The sequence below is a fragment of the Camelus dromedarius genome, chromosome 11 (assembly GCF_036321535.1).
Source record: "Camelus dromedarius isolate mCamDro1 chromosome 11, mCamDro1.pat, whole genome shotgun sequence".
Classification (NCBI taxonomy): domain Eukaryota; kingdom Metazoa; phylum Chordata; class Mammalia; order Artiodactyla; family Camelidae; genus Camelus; species Camelus dromedarius.
In genome coordinates this window covers 17,448,437-17,475,534 of record NC_087446.1, presented here as the reverse complement: position 1 = coordinate 17,475,534, position 27,098 = coordinate 17,448,437, and the positions used below count along the sequence as shown (strand labels likewise).

The window sequence follows — 27,098 nt, the reverse complement described above, 5'->3', positions numbered from 1 at the left end:
TTTTCCAACTCCACCTTACAGATGAGGAAAAGAGCCTTGGTAAGGTCACACAGCTAATAAATGATATGGCTAGGATTAGAACTGAGATCTGACTTCAGAGTTGGAGCTCAACCCTGATACACTACACTACTTCAGTGAGTCAAATTTATATTAATAAACTTTATAATATTGATTGAAGTGATTTTTGAGAATTTTTTGGACCTAACAGTAATACTGACTCATAACAGTTTCTAAATTATCACCTCTAACCTAATAGGAACATCTATGCATGAAATGAAAGTACTTTGTTCTTGTCATATAATAAGCACTGAAGGAATAAAACATTAACAGAATACTTCTGACTTTTTTTTCAGATGTCAGTGCTATTCAAAGCAGAGCCTAAATTTTTACTTGACATTTTTTGCTACTTTTTATGAACTCGACAGTTGTGCATTTGGAATCTGTTCAAATTCTATTTGTAGCTGAATCATGTGAATGACAAGGAGATCAGTGCATCTGCTTCTTAGCTTCTCCAGAGTAATCTGTATTTGCAGAATGCCTTGTGTAAATCTGAACATATTAACATGCTCAATTGGATTTACTGACCACAAGTTATATTATGTTAGGATTTTCAAAATGGTTTAATAGAGGTTTGGAGCAAATAATAGGTAGCATGAGTTGCTTCTGATTTGAAAACTTTTCCTCAAACACATCATAGACATGATAAAGAGGAAATGATTACTATATTTGGGTAAGGGTAGAAAATAAGTAATAGTTGTACAGTACATTCCCACTAACCTGACCTATAGGTAGAGAAAAGAAAGTAATATATTTCAAAGGTTTTTTTTTTTCCTAAAGAAGGGACACAGTTATAGTTTAGAGTATGTGCCTCTAAGAAATGAGACATTAAAAAAATATATAATCACATACCATTACCACACCTAAAACAATTAATAATTCCTTAATATCATGTAACATGCAGTCAGTATTAAAATTTTCCTGATTGTCTCACTAATGTCTTTTTATAAAAGTGGTTTGTTTGAATCAGAATCTAAAAAGGTCCATATATTGCATTTGGTTGATGTCTGATAAGTCTATTTTAATCCATAACAGTGCCCTCCTTTTTTTAGCTTGTCTTTCTTTGTGAATAAAGGTCATTATCTTCTAGAATTTTCCCTGTTCTTAGTTTAGATCGTTGTATTTATATAGTGTACTCTTTTGTAATAATTTAAGGGAGGGGGTAGGATAAGAATGTAAATGATGTCAGGTCCAAGACTATCTGCTAACAGCAAAAGGAAGTTAGTGGGAAGTAATTAACAATGACGGACCACCAGAGGTGATCTCTAGAAAGGAGTTGACACTCAGAATGTACTTAAATGGAGCTGTGCCAACTCCAGTCCATTTCCAGGAGGGGGTTACAATGATTAATGGTTAAAGGAAATGACTGGAGGAATGGCATTGGAAGTCAGGTCTTAACTTTGCCTGTTAGAATACCAGGCAAAAGTAAAGCTCCCAAAGGAATTGACTGAAAACAATTAAAGGAGAATCAATCAGACCTAGAACAGAGGGATGAACGTGGCTGGAACACACAAGACAGACAGAAAGTAGGTTAGGTACCTTTTTACTCTACTTTGCCACATCTGGGGACCAGTGTTCTAGATGGGTAGGAGAGACACTAAATACCAAGGATATCTGGTAGAAGATATCTAGGTTAGGTAGGACCTGCCCTTGTTGGGGGGGCTGGGGGGGGGTAGATGGTTGCTACCTGATAATGCTGGTGATAGCACCTTCACTCCCAGCAGAGAACAGCAGAAAGGTCAGTTTTGAAACGCTGTTAGTTTATAGGGTGAGATCTCTTGCTAGCTTCCCATTCATTTCAGGAAAGAGGTGGAGTAACCTATGGATTCTTGATAATTTTTTTTTCTTTTTTTGTAAATAGGATGTACCTCTGACCCAGTAAAAATGATACCTTATTAAATTGAAAAAATTAAGGCACAATTTGGTTCATACAAACTGAATTACTTGTGACCACTCAGAAAGTTTAATATAAACACAGGTTGGACAAAGTAAACTGGAATCATCCATACTAGTAATATATAATCTTTTATATGTTAAAAGATATGAAGAAATAAAAGTCATTTGGACATTCTTCAGTGAAATTATAGTTTTATCAAGAAAGTATTATAGAAGTAAGTATATTTTGAATAATCACATGTAGTTGAGGAAAAGAGTAAAGCTTTGGTAAAAAAAATAAGGTGTAATTTCTTTGCATTTTAGTTATCACAATTTTGAAAATTTAAGGGATTGTGTGTTCTGTGTTTCCCATGTTTACATAATTGTGATAAACAGCATTTTATAGACTCTCCTAAAATAGAAATGAAAAACATTGTTTACAACTGGGAATGTGTAGTCCGGTAGTTATCAGAAAGAAAGGGGTTCTTCTTCTTCTTTTAAAAATTTATTTGGAGTTTAGGGTGCCCTCTGAGCTGAACTAAAACTCAGGCATCAATCCTCACACCTGAGCATAAATTTATATCTATTTCCAGAGATGGTGTTAAAAGTCATAGCATGCACCTCATTTTTGAATAGGCGATGTGGGTGGAAGAGTAGGCAGAGCTTTTCAATAAGACTTAATTGTCCTTAACCTGTGAATACATAATTATATAATTTGTTATGATGAACTTTCATTTTTAGACTTCTGTGGTGGGAATCATTAATGCTTCATAGTTAGGTGAAAAATAGTATATAATTCTGCTTCTTATTACTCTAACTCATGATCTCCTAAATACATGATAATTTCTTAGTCTGGTTATTAATAAGTCATCCTCACTGGTACATTATGCAAATTTGAACTAAGAATGTCATTATGAAGAAAAACACTTAAAATGCTGCACCAGTACAGTTATTTAAAAAGAGAATACCAATAAAATATTAATACAGTTTTACCTATATGGATGAGAATAGAGGGGGAAGAAAGGAAATGTTTAGTGTTTTTGTTCTTAAAGGCATTTACTAGATGGAGATAATAACACAAATGGGTGACATACTTGGTCTGACAAAGTCTGTTTAACAGTAGGTGTAAAGTGAGAATCTGACTGGACTTATTCTGTTAGGCATATGAGTGATTATTTTTTCTTTTAAAAATGTTATTAAAATATTTTTAACAATTCTTACTGTTTTGCATAGTCAATACATTTTAGATTTATGCAAATATTTACCACTTCAGTGCTTTTCCTTTAGTCTCAATTCTCAGACCTTCCATTTGGGATCATTTTATTTTTACCTGAAAAGAGAAATTTCTTTAGACTTTCTGTTAGTGAGAACCTATTAGTAGCAAATTCTGCTCTTGCTTGCTTAAAAATGCCTTTATTTTTGCCTCATTCTTGAAAGATCTTTTCACTGGGTATTGAATTCAAGGCTGTCATTTTCTTTTAGCCCATTGAAGATCTTATTCCATCGTCTTTCGGTTTCTGTTGTTACTGATGAAAAGTTAGTTATCAGACACTTTTGAGGATAATCTGTACTTTTTTTCCTCTGCTACTTTTAAAGTTTTCTTTTTTGTTTATGGTGTTCTAGAATTTCACTATACTGTACCTAAGTGTGAATTTATTATTCTTTAACTTGCGTGGGATTTAAAATAAGTCTGTGGGTTGGAGTCTTTCATCATTTCTGGAAAGTTCTCATCCATTATCTTGTCAAATACTGCCTCTGCCCCATTTTCTCTTTCCTATTCTTCTGGAGCTACAATTAGAATTATTTTGGATTTTCTCAAAATGTTGTCTATGTCAGTTAAAGTCTCTCATACTTTTCATTTCTTTTTCTTTTTCTGTTGCATTTGCGATAATTTCTTCATCCCTATCTCCCAGTTCACTAAATTGTACTTCTTCTGTGTCGAATAGACTATTAAACTTGCCCACTGAATTTTAAATTTTAATATTTTATATTTTTCAATTAAGTTCAATTTTTTCAAATATCTTCAGTAATTCTTTATAGTTTCTTGTTCTCTGTACATATTTTTAAGCTTATTTTTCTATTGCTTTATTTATACTTTATATATTTCTAAAGTAAAATTTATTTTAGTAATTTCAAATTTTAGTAATTTCAGTATCTGAAGCCATTTTAAATCTGTTGCTGCTATCTTATGTTTGTATTGTTTTTCACTAATGGTGTCTTATTTTCTTTCGTGCTTGCTATTTTTAAAAGGTGAGCTGCTCATTTTCCTCAGAATTTTATTTATAAGCATCCTTTAAGGCTTAAGATTAAGATGAGCTCCTCCAGAGAGAATTGGCATTTGCTTCTGCCAGATGTCTGAGAGCACTATCAATCAAAAATAATTACTAATTAAATTAACAGCTTAAGGTGTTTTAGGATCACCTAGATAGTACAAACTCAAGTTACACTTTTGTGTGACAGCTAGATTGACTCCAAATTCTCAGATACGATTTTGCTTTTCCCTTGATCATAGGTGCTGAAGTTTAAGACAGTAAATTTTCTTTGTAGACTTGGGGCTGGTAAAGGGCAAGTTTATTTCTAGTACCTGACTATACTGAATGAATAATCCCCAGGACTATATTTCTCTCTCTCTCTCTCTCTCTGTATATAAGGCAGGTCATGGGTTTTGTCTCTATTAAGAGCATGAAAAGCTCATGTTAACTGGGTTCGGCAAATGCCCATGGGCTAAAGGTTGGCTTTAGGCTCTGCTCAACTCTCTGGTTTCTGCCTTCATTTAGTATTTTTGATCTAATGATTTCTTACTTTATTGCCAGTTAATTAGTGTATTTAATAAGATTTAAAAAATATTTTCCCAGAAATTTGTTTTCAGTGTGATCACTGATTGAGGTACCTAGTCTATGATACTGTGAGGAAAAAAAAGCCTATATTCTTCTTTACAGCTTATTATTCCAATTTTCCTGGAGGGGTATTTCCTTAAAATACATAATAGTAAACAGAAATACTTAAAATCAATATGCAAGTATTTTGCAAGCAAATCTGTAGATTTTAGAAATACACTAATTTTTAACATAAATTTTAGTTGGCTGTTTATCAAATATCTGCTTGACTATTTTATAGATGTGTATTCTTTTATTTTATTAAATAGAAGTTTAAATATTGTTCTATAGTGCATTTCATCTTTGAACCACTGATCTGTTTATTCAGTTTAGAAGATCTGCAAAATTATGCTATATAACAATTTCAAAAATCTCTGTGATTTAGAACAAATATTTATGTTTTATTCTTGTTTCATGTTAGTAGCTGCAGGTCAGCTGATGCAGTACTGCTTTCTGAGGTAAAGGTCAATTTCAGGTCTGTTCCACTTATTTTCTTATTTTGAAACCCTATTTTGAACAAGCTTTTCTCATGACAGGCAGCACAAGACTAAGAGAATGGCCTGAATGCTGCAGTAAAATTTAAAGAAGTTAGCATGTGTCACATCCACTCACAAATAATTGGCTAGTGCAAGTAGTATGACCAACAGTAATAATACAATCTACCACAGTCTTCAAAGTTGTGCTGAATACCTTATTTATGTTTGTGGTTGCTTTCAATTTCAGTCTTCTTCTAGAAAATGAGGATTTTAACCTAAAATCCTCTTTAGTAAACTTTGGCAATATACGTGTCTAAATGGAAGGCTAAAGGAGGAAAAATACCTCAAGCAAAATTTCTCACATTCTAGGTCAGAGTTTTCTGCAGGAAAGATAATCATGCCTGTCGGTGCTTAAACTGATTTGGAAAAAAGAACTTCTCATTCTTAGAAATGTATAATTAATTAAACACTAGGCAAAAAAGATGAATTTTCATTGGAGTTTAAATTGGTTGCAATAAAAAGTTTTAGTTTAAAATGCTATTCTTAAAATCATTTTAAGAGTAGCAAATTTGGAGTGTCTCTCTTAACATAGCAAATGGAAGTTATCAAATATTTTTCAGTTACAGTGCAAGATCCCATATTATACTTCTGCTTATGTTGTGATTACACTGAAAATGCTAGATTGAATGACTATTTCCTGGAATCATGGAATATCAGATTTAGAAGGATCTGAAAAGCATATATTTTTCAACTGTAGTGTATTGATAAACTATTTTGCTGCAATCAATTGTGAGGTATGTTAAAATCATTAGTTATTCATGACAAGTAACTATTACCAGTGGTAGTTAAAATATAGAAGATTATGGAGGATTATACTTGAAACTAAGGAGAACCCTACAAGACTTTCCCAGAGACAGACCCCTGCATCCCACCTTCTACAAACAAGACCTACCTCTTGTTTATTGAAAACCATTAGCTTTTTAGGCCTTCCCCAAGTTCCAAAGAGCAAATTAATCAGAGAAATGAGAAAATGCAGAAACAAAGGAAAACAGTCAAGCAAGATAAAATGATAATAGTTCAGCCATAAAACAAAGTCAAGGACCTTTAGTTCTTCCTCAAGGGCTATAGATAATATCTTGAGCCATAACCTTGAGTTGTTTTACAGATACTAAAACCCCCACTAGGTAGAAGTTAACTGCCAACCACCAGCTCTTAGACCCCAGACCAGTTGAAATCAGGATGATGATGTCGACTCCCCAAAATACTATCCTGTTACTTCACCAACCAATCAGAAGGATGTCCTCAAGCTGATCAGGCACACCCTATGACCCTCTCCCTCACTTTGCCTTTAAAAATCCTTCCCTGTAAATCAGCGGAGAGTCCGGCTCTTTCGAGCTTGAGCTGCCCATTCTCTTGCTTGGTCCCAGCTGGGTCCCTTGCAATACGCTGTACTTTCCTTCACCACAACCTGATGTCAGTATATTTGCTTTCTGCACGTGGGCGAGCAGCTCCAAGTTTGGTTCTGTTACATACTTACATTTATTTTCTTATAATATTTTTACTTTCACTTAGTTAGATTCTGATTTTCTTTTCTTTCTTTCTTTTTTTTTTTTTTTTGAGTGTGGCTGAAAGGAGTTATAGCTAGTTTGACAAGAATTTGCATAATCCTGGGTATACCATGGCTACTTGTTTTAAATGTGAACATCATCCATTGGAAAATAGGGTTGAACATCATTCCTTAAAGAACATGTAGTCCATCTCCTTACTTTTATCAGAACTTGAAATGCAGAGAGTAATTTGTCTAGCCACATATCCAGTTAGCTAAGTCTATAACCTAGGCCTCCTTGATTCCAGTACAGTGCTTTCTATTTCAATAAATGACCCGTTATTTTGAACAGCCAATATAAGAAAGTCGGCTGAGGCAGGAGAGGACTAGGCAAGGCAATTTGTCTCCTTTTTCTAATCTTTAGTCTCAGTTCCCAGCCTAAAGGAAAAGCACCAAAGAAACAGCCCCAATGGTACAGTCTGCAAGTTTCCTTGCTCTAGGAACATTCTTCTTCAAATCTACTTGATTGCAATTCACAATAAGAAATACATTTAAAATCACAACATAGGACACACACATCCTCCCCTGTAACTGAAACAAAAGTTTCACAAAGCAGTTCTTGCCCTTACTATACATGTACTCATCATGATCTTTTATATTCTATTCCATTCTAGCCTAGTTCATTAAAAAATTTTGAAAAACTCTGCTCTAGAAAATAATAGACATGTTTCAACCTGCTGACAAACTCTGAAGTTACTAGGTTTGCTGAAACTGTGTCATTCACAGAATAATAAACTTCACTCATATATATTTGAACTACAACTACAATATCTCAGATTTCAGAACAGAACCCATAGAATCTTCTCATTGGAATACCAGTTCATTACAGTATCACAGATTCTAAGACTCATTGTTTTCCACATTTTAACATCTCTGAGTTCAGGATGTGTCTTTAAAAAATCAGTGGCTTGGTAAAGTTTAATTGTTAGTATTTCTCTTCTTTCTTGGGTAACATGAAATAATGGTGAGTCTTAAAGTCCATGATTTCTTAGAGTTTCTATGAAATATCTTAGTAATAAGGATTATATAGGCCAAACTCTATTGCTTATTCATTTCCAAGTATCCAACAGACCGGAATGCTTTTTGACATCTTGTTAACATAATGTAATGAGGTGATGAAAACTACTTAAGAAAAAAACCTTAGGGCTGGGCTAGAAGGAAAAATGAGTTACAAAAGGAATTTAGAGATGGCTTTCTCATGGAGCTTTCACTGTTAGCAGGGTTTGATTAAGATCTTTCTGGTTTTCTACCTCTTATTTTGTATTGTTACTTTCAATGACTAGCATTTTACTTTTTTCTCTCACTCATAGGGTTGAGGGAGAGTTCCCCGGACCATGGTTAAAAAGGAAGGCAGAAGGTTACATCCGAAAGTTAAGGTACTAAAAAAAAAAAAATTAGATTTTATTTTAAAAATGTAACGAATCGCCAAATTCATGTGTATTTGTTCACACTGATACCAACACAACACATTGTAAAACTTAATGACTGTGAAACTGGCAGGAAGGATCCTGAACATGACTAGGAACCAAAATAAATTTGCTAGGCTATTTTCATCACAGCGTGAAGAAAATGTACCACCTTTTCCTCAAAAAAGCCAACAAACAAACAAACAAAAAACCCTCAAAAGAAACGAAGAAAACCTCTAATGAAGAAAACAGTACATTAAATGCCACGATTAATGTGCTACTAGAAATAGGGACAAGTGGTTACTGCTTTTCAAGCCAGACACCACGATGCCTTCTTCCCCAGTCTGGCTGAAACTTTAGGCAAGCCCCAGGCTGGGGAGGCGGGCCTCATGCCCGGCCTCACCGAGGGCGTGGGGTCCCGAGCCCTACCCGGAGCTCTATCGTGCTGTCTCCTCAGATTAGGCAGGCCTTGTACGACCGGTCCCGAAGGCCTCGCCTCAGCAGGCGCGGGGCGGGCGGCGGCGGATTCGCCTCCCGAGACCGCCCTCAAGGGTGCGGAGGCGGTTTGACGGCTGTAGGAGTCCAGAATCAGGTGTTGACAGTTGCTCCCGCGCGGCTGACGCCCACCCCGCAGGGGAGGAGTCTCCGCGGCCGCCTCCGCGCGTCCTCACGTGACGGGAAAGGGGTGTGGCCTGAGCCCGCTAGCCGAGGGGCGGGGCCGGGAAGGGAGGGCTCTCGAATGTGAAGGATCTTGGCGGCTCTGGATGCCCAGAGAGGCGGCGACGCGGTCGATGACAGCATTAGGCCGCGACGCGTTCCCGGCTGGGCGGTGGTGGTAGCGGCAGCCCGGGCGGCTGCAGCCTTAGCTTTCGTGGCGGCAGAGGCCGCCGCTGATAGCCGGCAGAGGGAGGGAAGGTGGGGGCCCGCCCCGCCCTGGACCAGGGGGCCGGAGTTTCCGCCTCCTTCGCGGGTCCTGCCTCCGCGGCGGCGAGACCGCGCCCTTGGTCTGGGCTCGCGCCCCAGCTGCCACCGGCGACAGCAGCCGAGAGAAGTTAGGGTCCGACTGGGCGCGTGCAGGGCCCCAGAAGAACCGGCATCTGGCGCCCCGCCTCTCCGGGGCTCCGCACCGGTGAGTGTCGCGTCCGCTCCTCAGTTGGGGGGCGGTGGGATCGCACCCCTGCGGGCGACTGCACCCTGATCCTCACGTTCTGAGTTCGGGCCGGCGGGGACTCCGGGCACCCCGCGCCGGGGAGTTTCTCTTTGGCTCCTTTGTCCCCTTTTTAAGTGGGAAATTCCAAAGGCTGGCGAGGATGGAGTGTTTTGGGGCCCACCGTCGGTGCGTCTGCAGCCTTACAAAGCCGCGGCAGGGGCAGGGGGCCGCTGCGAGCTTTTTGATCGCCCTGAGTGTCTGCCTCCTCCTGAAGTTTTGGCAGGCGGCGGGGGTCTCGCCGAAAGCCCCCGTGCGCGGGAGAGCTAGCGCTTTGTCACTTGGTGCGGTTTAGGCGAGGCTCCCGTTTTCCTGTGACAGCCCCAGAGGAGGCTGTGCCACGCACCGCAGACCGCACCCGCCCTGCAGAGCCGGGTGGCACGATGTTGTTCCTATTAACCTCAGTTCCTCTGGCCTTCTCGTAGTGTAGGAGGAAGGCGGAGCTTTTGTTGTACTTTTAAATTTAATATTTGTTTCTCAGCCCTTTCTCAAGAATGGAATCAGGTTCCATGTTGCTTCACAAAGAGCGTGCTTTTGGTTTATTGAGCCACCCACTCCAGACCTGCCGAGGCGAAGCAACAGTATTTGCAGATTTTCCATTCACGAAAGTCATTTAACGCTCTTCTTTAGGAGAGACATCTGCATTGGGGAACATACCCAATTTCATTTTATCTAAATGCTGCCTGAAATAATAGGTAATTTGGGCTCCTAAACAGATGGGGAAAACGTATCTAGCTGATGATATAAGAATATTCACTTTAAGTGAATAATTTAGTGAAGTTTTTGTCTATTTGACACAAAGACAAATGATTTCTAAGTAGTATTAGAATGCACTGTGTATGTTTACTAGTTTTTATTAACTTCTCCTTAAATTTAGCCTCAAATTAGTGCCACTTTAGGTCTTTTCAAATAATCATTTGGAAGTTTTTCGCCTCCTTTAGTATCCAAGTAGAGCAAGGATTGGGGAGGAGCATGGGTGAATTGCTTGTTAGGTTTTCTCCGTCCATACCATCCGGTGCCATCTAAACTTGATCATGCTGATAGACTATGGTCAATTTCTATGCTTGCTAGAGCTTGTTTTGCAGTGAAATTATTAACGTGTTAGCGTTGTGAAACAGGTTGAGGAAGGAAGAGTAAGGGCATGCAGTTCGCCCGCTATTAAAAGTACAACTGATTTCAAGTAATTGTTCCCCGTTTTTGATAGCGACAGTGTATGATATGACTACAATATGCCTGTTCAGAGTAATGGGAAAGGGGATAGATGAAACATAAGAACTACCTTTTAGGTCTTTAATTATGGAACTTAAGTTGTTGCGGTCAAATTCCATGTGAACCGTTTGAGCCACAATACATTGTACACAGATGCTTAGAAGTGCCTGTTTAATTAAAAATGGTCATTGTTTATTTCTCTTTCATTGAATCGTGTTTATTGTATCTGCGATCTGTGAAAAGATGCTGCTACATTTTTTTCAGTTAGAATGTTATATTTTAGAGTCAATCAAATATGTTTCTTACAAATCATTTATGGCACCTATAAATTTGGCAATATCTGATTTCTAGGTTCACTTTTGAATTGCAAAACCTTAAAATACAGTTTGGGGATAAATATACAATTCTGTGTAGTGAAATTATCTTTTGAGTTTTGATTTAAGAAAAAGGTGATAGAATTATGAACTTACAAAATGTGCATTACAAAAGATCTTTCTTTTTAAAGGACAAATTGCATAATTTTTTTAACTAGTGAATGTTCTTAGTATATTTAAACTTGGTTTACACACAATTCTTTAAGAGCACGTTACTTGAGTTGAAGCATGAGTGACAAAATAAGGAATTGATACTTGGGTGTAGTTTTCTAATATTATTTTGGAAAATCCTTATCCTAATAGTAATACCTGAAGTGTTATATTTTAATGTTTATATTATAAAATCTAAAGCTGTGCACACTTGTAGCAATGCTTTTGGAGCAGTGGAGGATTCAAAAGTGGAAGACAAAGGTCCTACCTTGTTCTTATGACTATGACCTACAAATAATATATAAATACAACTTGAATTAAAAAGCCTCTGAATACTTCATTAATGAAGACGGCTGCATACAGGGAGATTGAAATATAGTCTTCTTGTGGGTGAGACACAGGAAGAGATGTCTGAACTAATGTGTGAAGATTTCATGTCAGTATTTTCTTTCAGGAAACCCCTGAAAGATTTCAGATCTGTCCTTGTACCTTGGTCACCACCCCCTCATATATCTGCTCAAAAGGCATGAAGGTGAAGGTCTCATCTGGAACACATAATAGAAGGGATTTTTCCTCCTTGAGAAATGTTATCAAGTTTGCAAGGAGAGTGTTTTCTTCAGAGACCTTGTAGGAAAGGAATCCTTGTCCTGAGGCATCATACTCTTCTACCCTTTGTTATTTTTACTTTTGTTTAAGTTAGAAACAATGTAAGCTCTCCATCATAGCAAGGACCTTGTCTATTTTGCTCACCATTGACTCTCCAAATACTTAGTAGTTATTGAATGAAAAAATGTGGTTCCAGATATATGACTGGAGAACCAAGAGGAGTTTGTGGTAATGTAGTCCAAATTAGATACAGACAGTGAGGTGAAAATGTTGGCTTGCGAGGAGGGTAGCAGGTCATTTAATCTGGGGAACGTTCTTGGGAGAGGCCATTCTTCAGTTAGGTCTTGTTGAAAGCTGTCTATCTGAAGATAAGCAGGTGTTCTAAGAGTAGTAGACAGCATGAACCGAAGCATTTAAATTGGACTGGGTAGTCATGTCAGATTAAGCACAGTGAGTCTTTTTCAGTAACATTATAAAGAATTTTTCTTCTTCCCTCACAGCTGTTGCCTCTCCCAGGTGAAAAGATTCCCACACTTTAAAAGAGCCAAAATTTAGAGTGCTTGAGTTTTGGAAGTGACAATGTTACAGGGAAAGCAAGAGCATTGAACTGGAGGTGAGAAAATTTGAATTGGATTTCGGATGGCATCTTATACAAGCATCCTTACGCAAATCACTGGGTCTTAGTTTTCTCATTTGTGAAAGGAGGATAGTAATCCTCATCCCATCCCATTGTTGGGAGAATGAAATTACATAATATATGTGAAAATGCCCATCTCAATGTCTTAAAACATAGAAGTCAATAAACATTAAATTATTTAAAACTTTTTTTTTGTCTTTAGATCTTTAAAAGATGTTTTGGTGCATTTATCACAAACACTAATACCTACTTGACCTTTGCTTTGATTCATGTGGTATTACCTTTAAATTTATCAGTATCAAAATTTTAGACCCTTAGTTTTCTTTCAGTGAGGCATAATGTTTTCTGATAGAAATGAGGCTTAATTTTGTTACTTCTTAATGTTACAAACCGCAGGGAATGCTAGATGCCTCAAATTTGTAAAGCTTTAAGGAATATGTGTAGCTGAAAAGATCTGAGCCTTTAGGCTTCTCTACAGAATTTGTTTTTGAAGAAATTATACTTGCCTGTCATGTGATCTCTGTTCATTGTGAAAAAGCAGGACAGTTTCCTGCTATTAAGGAAAAAAAAACCCCAAAATATCTTCCATATGTTTTTAGTGATCTGAGTTGACTGCAAACCATGAAGAATTGCTACCTGCTGTGCTTTATTTTAGAATTCAGAATTTTTTTGAGCAGGCAGATAGACTTCTGCATCATTTCTTTTCTCAGCTTTTTGTCCCAGTAGCTATTTGTTCTTTTATGAATCTCAAAATTTCATTATTCTTTGTGAACTCTTTGTACTATTTAAATCCACGGAGCTGTCTGTTCTTTGTATAGTATTTGGAAGGGAATTTTATTATAAAAAGACTAAAAAGAGCCGTGAATCTTCAAATGATAAGCCAGTTACCTGCCATCTTCCATATTTACAAAGGACTGAAAAAAAAGAAATGGATTTTGAGCTTGAAGGCTCTTTTCAGATAAAAAGAAGAAATTTTTTGATTTGGAGTTGTTAAAAACATGATAGATTCAAAGGGAGATTGATAGCCTGAAGGGATCTTAGTAGGAGTGGTTGGTAATAATAATAATAATAATAATAACAATAACAACAACAACAGTAATAATAACATATATGTTGACTGCTAACCATGTATCAGGTGCTTGACATGTGTACCTGACAGTGAGCCCCCAAATCAGGCTATTTTCTTGTCCGTTTTTTAAAACCTCATGCACTGAAAGATTAAGTAGTAGGCCGTGGAAGTGGGGTTTGAACTAAACCTGAGTCACAGGGGAGGCTAAGTAGCAGGTGGTGGAGCTTACCAAAAGCATTTGAATTCAAGGTTTAACCTGACCTTTGACTTCAGAACCTGCACTTTTAGCCATTGTATTGCACTGCATTGTGTAGTTTATTTGCAGTTGCCTCTTGTGACAGGTTTTGACCTTTATGATCTTTTCCAGTCTATTTTGACTTTATGATTTGATCAAAATACAATTTGTAATAAGATGGCATATAGCCTTGATTTTTTTTTACATTTCACATGTATTTGACTGACATCCTGTTTTTTACTTAGTAGACTGAATAATTCTTTATTGTTCTTTCAGTTACCGTTTTCTTACTAAGGAATTCCAGACTAACCTGGAACTTTAAGAACATAGTAGATACAGTATTTTAAGGTGACTTGTTACATTTTTAAAATTTAAACTGTTTTTTTCAAAGAGTAAGACTGATGTACAGATTTGGTATGGATGGTTTTTATGGATGATATTTGAAAGTTGCAAATCTATATAATTGAAATTTATCCTATTGAAATTTCCACCATTAAAGTAACTTGTTTTTTGGCCGCCAAGTGCCACTATTAGCAGGAGTAGTTTATCAGATTACATAGCTTCTTACGAGCAAGGCTCAGGCTCTTGTGAACATTATGGAATCTGTGTGGGTACATTTTGATGAGGTGAGAGTATGGTGTATTTGGAGAGAGAGCAGTTCAGTCAAAGTAACTCCATTAGTGGGTAAGAGTAATGCAGTGGGAACCTTGGACTAGAGGACGTGTACATTGTTCAAGCCCAGAGTAGGATGAAGGACTTCTGAAGAGGAGCTTTGCTTACTGTATAATTTTACCTGTTGCTTTGACTATAATGACATTTAAGATCAGCAATCCAGAACTAAGGAACAGTGCTGTGCATCATAGTGGGGAGTTTGTAATAGTTCCTAGGCTGTTTTCCAAAATGTGGATTCATTGACCGAAGGACTCTCTGACTACCTATTCTTTTGGAAATCTGGAGATGTAGAAGAGCACCAGCCCTGGAGTCTGACTGCCCAAGTTCGGAACCTACCCAGCCACTCAGCTGGCTTGTTGCCATGCACGCGGCCCTGTGCTGACATGGGATGACTGCAGAGGGAGAAAGTGGTGTCTTTAGGCGAAGTGAGGCCCAGAGATGCACCCTGTGAGTTTCGTGTGGTTCTTCGGTGGTATTAAAGAGATCTGGAAGTTCTTGCATAATCTGAGTGAAGGAAATAGAAGTTAACAGAATGAGAGCCAGCCAGCAAGCCTGTCATGAGGCTGCTGTTGTGAGGGGAGGGGCCATGCAGTACAGTGTGGGGAGAGCGGCTGTGGAAGGTTCAGCTCAACGCCCACCAAAATTTGTGCTCCCCTGCTGTAGTACAGTTAACCCTGGGACGTGGCTCCTCAACTGGGAACATATTTCTCAGTCATTCTCTCCTTTCTCCTCATCCTCCTTCCCTGCAGCTAGGTGGGGTCACATGACTGGCTTCACCAGTGGAATGTGAATGGAAATGAGGTGGTGTCGCTTTTGAGTTGCGGTGGGAGAAAAGCAGCTGTCTTTCTCCACTTTCTCTTTTCCAGCCCAAGAGCCAGATGCAGAGGCTGGGGTTCTTTGGGTGTGTGGGAGAGCCAGGGATTGGGAGATCTCTAGTCCCTAAATTACCATGTGGAAGAAAGCTGTGCACCTGTGCAAACAGGAGCGCTCATGATGGACAGTAATTTTAATGAGACATTTTAATGTGTGAAGTTACTGAAAATTTGAGGTTTATTTATTAAGCAGCCAGTGTTGCCTTAACCATGGGCTGCATGGGCTGCATAGAAGAGATAATTGAGGCCCTAAGAATATCCATACCAGCAGGAGCTGAGGTGGGGCCAAGTTCAGAGATCCATTGGGTGCTGCTCCAACATACTGATCTGCATATGATACCATTATGACCCTATCAAACCTCCGAGGCCCACGAGGACCCAGAGGGCAGTCCATGGGTCTACATTCAGACGAGTCATAACATTCCCTGTGCCCACGAAAGCTTTCCTCTGTGTCCAGGGTTTCTCTAACTTGGCTCTCTTTACAGTTTGGGCTGGATGATTCTTTGTTGTGGTGGGGGCTGCCCTGTGCGTTGTAGACTGTAGAGCAGCATCCCTCCCCATTACCCATTAGATGTCAGTAGCATCTCCCCTAATTGTATGACTAAAAATATCTCTGGACATTGCCAAATGTCCCCTGGGGGGTAAAATCAACCCCAGCAGAGAACCACTGCCTTAAAAACTGAGTTAACCTGAAAGAAATTATTTTAAACTGAAAGAAACTTATCTTTAATCAAAGGACTTTTTCTCCTCTTAGAAGATGAGTAGAATTCATGGGGGAGGTTTATGAATATGCAACAGAGGAAGCTATTTTTTTTTTTTTTGTGAAACACTAGTTTCTATTGAATGTTGATCTACATGTCTGTTAATTTATCGGCTTAGACATTGTCTGGATTTTCTGTTTTTTCTTTTGTTCTTTCCTTTTCCTTCTGAACTGGTGGCTATACTTCTTGCCTAGATAAACATATTTCCTCCATCCTCCCAACTCCAGCTGTCATGCCCATATGTCTATAGGTTCTCTCTAAATGATGAAAACCAGTAGTTTTGATATTATGACTATGTAAATATTATTTAATGCTAGGCCAGGTAGTATGATTATGATTTCTTTTCCACAGATCCTATTAAGCAGACCTTGGGGCACTTGAAGAAAAATTCCTTGATACCATCAAGGTTTAGTGGATTTTATTTTATTTATTTTATCAGTTGCTTAAAATCTAGCCATTGAATTAAAAACAATGGGCATGACTTCCTGTTTTCTTGGTGTTTCTAATGGCCCCCCTTTTTTGTACTGTATGCTTTTATCATAGTGTCCCCACCCACTAACCCCCACCCCTCCCAGCTCTTCAGCATACTATCTGTTGTACTGTGTTCCTTATTTATTTATCTGGAGTTGCCTGTAATTCTGCTTCAACTTGGACTAGTTGCCTTTTAGGTCTCTTTCTGAAACTTCCTTTCACTGTCCTCTTGAATTGGATCTATTCTATTATAGATCTTCTTCTTCTTTTTTTTACTAAATCTATTTAATCTTTTTCCTGGAGTACATCTTCAAGTAACTTCCCAAAAAAGTTGTTTTGAGAGGCAAATTTTTGGAATTATTCTATGTACAGAAATGTCTTCATTTTGTTTTCATATTTGACTGATAGTTTGGGTACAGTGTTGTAGGTTGTACATAATTTTCCTTTGGAACTCTGAAAGCATCGCTTGGTTGTCTGCCACCTTCCAGGGATGCTGATTAGAAGTCATATGTCATCTAATTTACTGTCTTTTTAAGGTGATTTGTTCTTTCTTCTGTCTGAAAACTTTTAGGATCTTCTCTTTTATCTTTCTGCTACAAAGTCATAATGAGGTATACAAGTTATTTTTGTTTTGTTTTGGTTATTTTTTCTGGGTACTCAGTTGCCCTTATTCTTGAATCAGATTCTTCAACTCTAAGAAATTTTCTTCTGTCTTTGATGTTTTCCTCTCTTCATTTTCTTGTTTGCTTTTCCATTCTTTAAAAGGGGGCAAATGTTTTCTCTCTGGTCAGTGAGACTGATCCTCATCTCATTTTTACTGTAATATTTTGTGATTCTCTTTGCTCTGTGGTCAGGGTTTTTTTTTCCCCCCTAGGTTTTTGACTGATTTTTTGAAAAGGGTGGTAATCTATGAATTTTCTTGTTCTCTTTTTCTACCATTCTTTTCTTGTTTTATGTTGTAATACTGTGTTTAGTCTCAGAATATGAAAAGTAGATTTTTAAAAGATATTTGTGTCTCCTTAATTATTTCCTTTTCCTTTCTGGTCAGTTTTTGTAATCTTTTTTTTTTTTTTTTTTTTTCCATGCTTTGTTTTTCTTGTATGCCTGGTGATGTTTGGTTGTTTCTTCAGGTTTCAGAAAGAAAGACTGGCTTCCTGATCTGGTCATCCCTCTCCCACCGTGATCCTTGGACTGTTTTCCCTGTTTAGGTTTTACCTTGGAGTAAGAATTTTGGGCACAGCACTTCGGGGGCAGGATAGTATAGGATAGGGCCCATCTATTGGCAAACATTTTAGGGAAAGAGGGGGGAGCCTGCTTCCAGGCTGTGGGCCCTCTAAATGCCAGATAAGGAGGGTTTATTACTCTGTACCAGCATCCCCGCTTCGCTGTCCCTAGACAGTTATTCACTGTCTTTAGAGAAAAGCTGACTGTCTTTTTGCCTGGGAGTAAATGCCAGTTGTTTAGGTGCTGCTTGGAGGTGGGAGATGGGAAATGTAGTTGTCCCTTATACAGTTTGTCAAGTAATGTATCATTCTCCTGTTTTTAGCCCCACTATTTATTCCCATCCTTTGCTGAACCATTTACTTTGCAATCATGCCTCTCTGGGGTTCTGTCAGAATTGAACTGGTTCTCAGCCTTTTGCATCACTCTTAAAGGGTATAATGAGGCTGTGGCTTCCTGTGCTTGCTGTATCGATGAACCTTACATCTGCTTTCATCTTTCAGAAATTTGTTGATTTCCCTCTCTGCTCTATCCCCACTTTTAATTTCTTTGTTCTTATGGTTTCATTTTTTTCCTGTATGAATTGCTTTTATTTCAGTGGGATATCTGGAATAACTGGAGGGAGATTTTATGTTCAGTCTCTTATCTTTTATTGGAGACCTTTCCTAGCTTTTTAAATAGAAGGTATAGAACTATTGAACTTTGTTGTTGTTGTTGTTGTTGTTGTTGTTGTTAATATAGGTTTATTCATAGAAATTGTAATCATGATACTGTGTTGAAATACAGTGATATTTCTTCACTGTTGATTTGTATAGGTGTTTGTACCTTTATGTTAGTTGGTCCTAAAATTTGTAATCTTTTTGAATTCTTGTTTGCTTCCTAGTTTTTCTGTTTTCTTTTCTGTTGTCACCTACCCCAACTCGTACATGTTGTTAACGATTCTCTTGCCATTTCTACTTTGTTACTTGGAAACTAAATGAGACCGTTTCGAATTGTGCATAAAATAGTGACTTTGCTCCAGAGAATGGCATATCAGCTGTAACCCAGGCTCTTGTGATCTTTTGATTATTCATTACTTATTTTCTGTTTCTCAGTTGTATCCAGGCAGGTGAGGTGTTATTCTTTTTCATTTACTTCTCTGCCTTAATTGTTACAGCTACTTTGGCTCCTTAGTTATTGATGTTTTTTCTTTATTACTTTTCCTTCTCTTTTGCATGATTATCTTTGGTACTTTAAATGTTGAGCTTAGATTGCCTTGCTGGTTTATTGAAGGCCTTAATTTTCATCTCTTTCTTTCATTTTATACCCAAAATAATTTCCCAGCATTGTTTTACATTTTATGTACCTTATTCTCTTTTTTATTTCCCAGCCTCCTTTCCTGAATCTTCAGGTAAATTGATGGATTGTAATTTATCCTGGGCAAGCAAATTGAAATTAATCTGTTTCTCCTCTCTTCTTTGATATTGCTGCATTTCCCTGTTACTCTTGTTCAGCCCTTCTCTCATGAGATTTTGTAATTTTTCCTTCTATAGTTACGGTTTTGACTGCTGGGATGTGGGTCTTTAATGATTGGCGTTATATATAATTCTTTTGCAATCAGAAGTTTATATAATTCAGATTTTAACAATGCTGATTACTTTGAAGTTGAAATCCTGTCAGGAAGGTTGTGATTTGGAAGGCTTAAATTCCTAGATTTGGCCTGATTATGTAAAATATTGTATAACCTACATAGTAAATACTTTTTGAAATTTAAAGTAGTTTAGAAGAGAAATTCGCTCTTTTGCAGTTTCTTTATCTGCCCAATGTAGGGGAAGTCAAAGTTTTAAAATATTCCCTAATATAGTAGACATATATTTACTGATTATTTTCTGAACTTTCTCCATATTGTATGAAACTCTTGGTGTTAGAATCCAGGGATTCAATTAGATAGTGGTTATATGTCTCTTGATTTACCTTTTTCATGTATTCCAAGCATTTTCCCTTTCAGATACCTGTCATAATTACTTTCCTTCTTGACTGGCTCCTTTATCCTTTATTGCTTCTATTGTGTTTATAATTTTGATATTTTTTCATACTGTTCCTGAAATTTTAAAATAGAATCTTTAGCATTATATAAATAGTATTTTGACTATTTTCAAAAGTTTGATCATTTGGGAAATTATGGTTTTTATATCTTTATTTTCCCAAGAATTTGTGATTAGGGTGTAGCAATTAAAAAAAAAATAGCCTCTCACTACTAGAAAAAATTCCTCTGTGAAAGCAGAGACTCGTTTAAGAGGTTGATAGCTTAACATATTTAGCATTTTAACTAGCAAGGTCTTATTTCATTATCTTTTAGGACTTCTTAATTTACAATAAATAGTAATTAGCCTCTTCAAACTTATAAGTTGAAATTAATCAGTGATACATTTTGTGGCTATGAGATAAAATATAATTTTAATTAAATTCAGAAAAAATTTTTGGGTATTCTCTAAGAATTTTTTTTATTGCCACCATATTGATCAGTTTTCTTTTAATAACAGTTTTTCATTATGACTTATTTTCAGTGTTTCTCATTTTTAGTAGTCATTTTTAATTCAAATATTAAAAATTGTGTTGGTTCTTATAGATCCTTTTTGAAACTGGCATGTGGAAGTGTAATTATGTGTTTTGATTACTTATGCAATAAATTAAAGATGATGAGTACTTTGGTTATAGTAATTTATACCTCGAATTCAAACCCCAGAACCATCTAGGCCAGAGTTAGGCACTCAGACACTCGTCTTTCTTTCATCCCCAAAATGGAAAGCCATTCTTAATTTATATCAAAATGTGAAGAAATTGCTTTTAGGATTGAATAAGAAAACCAGTAATAATATTCTTTGAGGTTATCTTAAATTAACTTTAGATCTTGCATTTCAAGCCTTGATCCTTAATAAAGAACTCTCAGCTTAAATATTGGTATGAATTTACTTGTAGGAAACTGGGGTAACTCTTTTTTGGTGTATTATAACCAGTTACTGTGCCTAATGAGAAAAACAGCCACTCTTTTTTTAGTATCTTGATTTAAAACAAAGTTCATATTTTCCTTGGAAAAGAACCTTTCAGGAAGACAGTGAAAATTTATGTAGAATGAGGTAGTTTTAACTGTAATGTAAAATATCTAACTTTAAAAACAAAGGCTTAAAATCCAGGAGAGACATTTAATATATAGGACTAAATTATTAGTACATGACTGCCAGTGACATATTTGCAAACACGCCTTAAGAGGCCTTGCTTTATCACTGTCTCAGAAACCCTCTTTGAGACCCTGTGTCACAGACTTGTGCAACCTAGCATTACAACCACCAACTGACAGAGTAAATGGATGCACTGGGAAAATAAGAAACCTGCCAGAAGTATTGTCTTTCCTACTAAGTAACTTTGTGACCTTGGCAAACCACTTAGTCTCTTCGGGTCTTAGTAAAATGGAGAATTTGGAACAGATAGCCTCTTAGGTTCTTTTGAGGATTCCTTGAACATGTTAGGGGCTAGAATTCCAATATCATAATAGGTAATATAATTCTTATAATAGCTCTGAAATAGATGGTATTTTACCAAATTTACAGATAGAATTATTGATGTCATGCAGACTTGTTCAAATAATATGCTCAGTCATGTGGCTCCTAAGGAGCCAAGCAAGAAGTTGAACCTTGGCCTATCTCATTTTACAGCCATGTTCTTTTTAGGATACTGCCCAAGCCATGTAGTTAGAGTAGACCACCAGATTTTTTTCTTAAAATTTGTTCCATTTCTTAATCTGTACTTTGTAGTAAATGTGCTTTTGCATTATATCGCCCATTATTCAGGAAACCCAGAAGTCAGGGGTTAGTCCTATCTATCAGTTGTACCCAGAGTAGAAATGTGACCAGCTTTTAAATAAATATATTAAAACTTATATGTCTAAGAGATAAATGATGTGTTCAGAGTTATCTTGAATTTATTTCAGCAATGTCACTGTTGTTCAAAAACACCTTTGAAACTATTCTTTTGGCATTTCTTTAATGCCTTCAACCTCCTTCTTTTACCTATATTCTATGGTGATGAATGACATCTCTTGAGAATGGATTTGATATATGGAGAAAGTCATTCTTAACTGGGTCTCCTACATAAAATTAGTGATCAAAATGAGAAATGCCATTTTTAGTTAAAAATAATCAGTGACCAAAAGGATGAAACCTTTTATTCTTGTGTCATTTATAGGGTAGCATAGGAAGTGATTAGAAGAGAGGAGTTCCAAAATTGTTTTGTATGATGGCAAGTTGAAATGGTTTCTAAAAATGACCACTCTGAATGGAGATAACCTTTATTTGGATGCAAATTCTGCTACCTTAGTTAAAGTTACATCTTAATATAGTTGTACCTGTATTCTGTGTGCCACCTGGGCCAGTGCTTTGCTGATTTAGCATGTGCTTCAGAGAAAAAGAGTTGGTGAATGAATTATACATGGCAGGTATTCTTTCCATTAAAGGAGGTCAGAATCTATAGAATGTTTGTTTGCATAATAGTTTAATTCTTGGTTATATTTGTATTTATTATGCAGTTTGTGGTTATTTGTGTTTAGGTTTAATTCCAGGCATCTACCTTATCCCATTTCCTGGCATGAACTAAAATCACTTCTGTTGCTAAGCCTGAGTGTACGCTTTGATGCAGGTTTACATATGAATTAACTTTTTTTGCAAAAGTTATACTAGGCTGCATTATAAACATGTATTATTGAATGGCTTTCGAACATCAGTGCTGTACTCTATTTGGTCCAGATAATGAGCAATAATATACCTGTATATCTTGTTGCAGAGGAGCTTGTGATAGGAAGATTTCATTTTATCTCCTGAAGGTATTATTTTTCTTGATTTAAACTCCCTGATAGTAGAGCTTAATGAAGCTTCCTTATTTGTGAATACTAAAGGATACTAGAAAAAACCTCTAGTTCCCTTTTTAGTAATACCTTTTCTTTTGAAGTTTCAAAATAATTTAATGTTGCAAGATGTTTAATTCAACAGATATTTGAGTGCAAGTCACTAGGGAAGGGCCTGAAAATTCAGTGGGAACTAGATAGACATGTGACCTCTTTGAGTTTGTGTGTGTGGGAAGGATGGGGAATGGACCATAAACTACTAATTGTGTAATTCACTGTGTAATCACCATTGCAGACAGGGCTAAGAGGAGGAAATAGAGAATGATAGATGATTTTGCTGAGTTAGTGGGGGAGGGGAGCCAAGGAAGGTGACTTAAGCTGAGGGAAAAAAGAATATTTCTGGCAGAACATCTTGTTTAAATATCCTGAAACAGCAAGGAACTGGGCTTTTGCTAGGAACTGAAAGAGTCCACTGTGACTGGAGCTTAAAGAAAATTGAAAGTGATAGCAGCGTGGCACCGTAGGTAAGGACCGGGTTATGTGAGGCTTGCTAGACCATGTTAAGGATTTTGATTTTTGTCTTAAGGTCCTTTGGAAACCATTAGAATTTTTTAAACAAAGGCTTGTGTAATGATCAAGTTTAGAATGATCCTCTGAATGCTCTGTAAAGAATGGTTTGGAAGGTGACCAAGAAGATAGGTGGGAGACCCATTGGGTTGTGTTGAAATTAAGGTACCTATGGCTTATCCAAGGGAGAATCCTGTAGGCCAGTGGTGCTCGAAGTATGTCATCTGGGAACTTATTAGAAATGCAGATTCTTGGGTTCTACCTAAACCTACTGAATAAGGAGCTTTGTGGGTAGAACTAAGCAGTCTGATTTTGAACAAGCCTTCCAGGTAATTCTGATGCTTCCTAAAGTTTTTGAACCTCTGCTGCAGGTCATTGGATATATGATTTTGATGTAGGAGAGAGTTCTAGGTTGGTTACATGAGTAGGGAGTAACTGCATGAAGGTGGTAGTTGAAAATGAGAGAAGGAGAAGAGACTCTAATGACATAAAACCCTGAGACACTTCAGTGTCCAAGTCCTGTGCAGAGTGAGGGTTGCTTGTGAAAGAATCAGAAAAGAATTGGTTAGAGAGACTAGAAAGTCAGGAGGATCTTTGAATAAGGGTTTGGCAAAGGAAGCATTAAATTTAGCATGAAGGATCTTTGTGTGAGTAATTGTAGTGAAATTACAGACATAGGCACCAGATTTCAATAGGCTGAGAAGGAAATGGAGAGAGGAGTGAAGAAAATACAATTTACTCATTTAAAACATCCCTTACTCTTTGGACGGATATTTATTATTCCAAATTATGGGAAAAGAGAGTAAATAATCTTGATGGGTGCTAATCAGCATAAGATTCCATTGAGAAATATATAAAATCTCATTGTTTGGACCTCTTGATTTTGAAATTCATAATTTACATAGAGGACTGAGCTCAAGTTTACCATTGTCTTTACCATTTTGCAAGGAACGCCATAGTGTAATAATAAACTTATGGGAGGGATGTAGGTTAGCCTACCAGGAATGCTGTTTTTTTTTTTTTTTTTTTTTAACATGATTGAAACTACATTAGCAGTATGCATTTATATAGAAATAATTTTTAAACTACAATATTCTTATTTATTACAAATACATTAATTCACCTTCTATTACTGTTATGTATCTAATGGAAAATTCTTTAAATGCATTTTATAATTGAAATTCAGACTTTTAATTTCTTTGATTACCCTAACTTGTTAGAATTATCCTAGCATGTTAATGTTAGGCTATTCTTAAGGAAGACCCCATTTAGTGTGAAGCCAAATTAAGATAATTTCAAAGTCAACCCCAATTACAAAATAGTATCTTTTGAGTTGTGTGTGTTTGTGTGTGTGTCAGTGTGCAGGTGTGTGCACACACACAGGGAAGGGAGAGGGGAGAGGGAGAGTGAGACTTAAGCCATTTTGAGATGCGTTTTCTCTTCTGGATGAAGTATTTATTTGTCTAAGTTTTTTAAAAGAAAAAACATGATTATTACATCAACATATGCTCACTGTAAAATTCAACAGCTATAGAAACTCATAAAGTTAGTTTCTTTTGCCACTAGATCCCACTTAATGTTCCAAATAGCTTGCTGATTACCAGTTTGATGTTATTCTTCCAGGTATTCTTCTGTTCCTCTCTCCCTCACTCCCCACTTCTCTCTCTTTATGTATATATGTATATATATAATATTTTTAAAAAACAGAACTGGGATGTAGTGTTGTTTTAAAGTTTTCTTCACCAGTCAGTTCATACTAAAGTAAAAGGTTGAATCCTAATAATTCCTCCCATTGAATTTGTATTTTGTTCTTAAAACATTAAACTGAGACTTACGAGACTTGGGTTCTGGTCTCTTTTTGCTCCATGATCTTGGGCAAGTCACTTAATCCTCCATATTTAGTTTGTCCATCTGTAGAATTTAGAGGTGATGAGTGGGTGATTTGAAGATTTCTAATAGCTCTAAAATTTGTTTAGAATTCCAGCATTTAAAAAGGCAGACATTTCCTTGAATTTTATATAGAAAGTGATTATCTTAACCCACCTGTGAATACCTAAAGGGATAATTTCTTGCCAAATTAAAAACACAAAAGGGGAGGGGGTGGAAGGAATTTAGAAACAAGATTCAAAAAGATGATTTCCTATCACTTACTAGTGTACTCTGTAGGCATACCTGCTGCTTTTAGGATAGTGCTGGCCCCTTTAAAAAATACCTTTCTTATAGCTCATTACATTTTGACTGCAAATTCACACCCCTTTTGGGGGGATGTGGGATGTGGGTGGGTCTGTTTGGGTCTATGTTTGGTCTTACCAGTTGATTACTCGTGGGAGATAAGACAAATGGAACTTACAGCCTGCTCAGCATTCTTTAAGGAATTGTGTCATCTTCTCACTTAAGAGTCTTGGAAAAGCCAGGGCACTAGGAATAGGAGCCATTGGTATGAGACCAGGAACTATGCTGTGTTGTCTGCTTTTTGGCTTTCTACTTTGCGATTATTTGCCAAGTAAAATCTTTACGAAAAACTTGAGAAGGCGAAACAGTCTTAGTTTGAAGAATTTCTGAGTGAAGGCGTTCAGCTTTTGAATTAGCATTGCTCTATTCTTATTAATATTACATTATGAAAAGATGGTTTTTGTTTTCTTGCTTTCGGTATCTTAAGTTTTTTATTTTATTTTATTTTTTATATGTTTTTAATTGTTTTCTTTTTTTATCCATAGTGTTCTTTGTCAGTTAAGCTTTTATGGACTCTTATTCCTAATCTTTGGCTTGTATTTTTCTAATATAGTCTTGTTATGTTTATATATTTTGAATTTCTCTGCCATTTTCGTTTGATTTTTTTGCTTAAACTTAAAAAAAATTAGCTATATTTTTCCAAATAGAATTTTATTAACGCAGAGTCACAAATAAGTATAAAGAAGAATAATTGAGAAAACTAATGACTCCCAACAGTGGCTTGCCCGGAGAGTTTTAGTTTAAATTTATTTTTCCTAAGTGCGTGGCTGTTGGCTGGCATGATTGAAATGTGAAAGGCCCAAAATATACTTCACACTCTAAGCAAGAGATTCAGAATAATTTTTTTCCCCTCCACTTATCTATTAGTGGCCTAAGAAGGGCTTCATAAGAGACTATTCCTTTAAATTTTGAACCTCTTCCTCAGAGCTCTGATCTCAGTAAGTCAGATGCACCATGGACAAATTTCCCACCTCTAAATAAAAATAAGTTTATTTACAAAGATAAAAACCTTTTAACTATACTTAAAGGGACTGTTTGAAGGTGTTTAATTTTATAAGTTTCACAATTCTCATTTTAAAAACAATAAATAATCTTTAACAGTATCAGTCTCCCGAAATCTCCTTTCAACAAAAAGCAAACACAAAAAACAGTGGTGGGTCTTAACTAATATTTTATTGCTAATATTATTAAAATTTTTTCTAATTTATATTTCTTAAAATAGGAACTTCCTTTTTCTAGTTTGCATATAGGAAATGCTTTGCAAAATATTTTATAATATAAAATACTGTCATCATGAAAAGTAAATTTTAAAGAGAAAAGAATTTGTGATTCTGACTGATTTATCAGTAATTTTTTATGTGTTCATGAATACTTCCATCTGTTTTTGATATGTAACATATGGGCCCAAGGAAGCAAAAGTAGATAAGATCATTTTTCAGTCTCTACATTTAACACTCTGGGCCAAGGCCTTTAACTGGTTATTGCTCTGATGTAGGTGGAACAGATAAAACCTTGTTTGTTAGCTGACTGTCACTATATGACATCCTTGCTCAATAAGAGATTCGAGTTAATTTAATCATGTTGCCTCGTTGTCCTCACCATAGCTACATTGCTACTAGTCTGTTTAAAGGTCAGCATATTGC

General features: G+C 36.6%; 2 protein-coding genes across 8 annotated transcripts in view; one reads left to right on the top strand and one right to left on the bottom strand.

Moving 5' to 3' along the window:
* The window catches only part of ZDHHC17 (zinc finger DHHC-type palmitoyltransferase 17), a 328,798-nt gene that overhangs the window by 184,195 nt on the left and 117,505 nt on the right, over window positions 1-27,098 (bottom strand). The window contains exon 1 of one of the 3 annotated variants that reach the window (XM_010988190.3): window positions 8,726-8,914. The exons of the other annotated variants lie outside the window; for them this stretch is intronic. The gene's annotated coding sequence lies outside the window, so the exon portion shown is untranslated. Of the gene's footprint in view, window positions 1-8,725; window positions 8,915-27,098 lie in introns of those variants that run through there. 3 annotated transcript variants of the gene reach the window in all.
* Window positions 9,061-27,098, top strand: part of OSBPL8 (oxysterol binding protein like 8) — a 133,766-nt gene continuing 115,728 nt past the window's right edge. For 3 of the 5 annotated variants that reach the window (XM_064491549.1, XM_010988201.3, XM_010988200.3), the window contains exon 1: window positions 9,061-9,425. The gene's annotated coding sequence lies outside the window, so the exon portion shown is untranslated. Of the gene's footprint in view, window positions 9,426-12,342; window positions 12,456-27,098 lie in introns of all 5 variants that reach the window. The other 2 variants (XM_064491548.1, XM_031463101.2) reach the window with 1 other exon arrangement.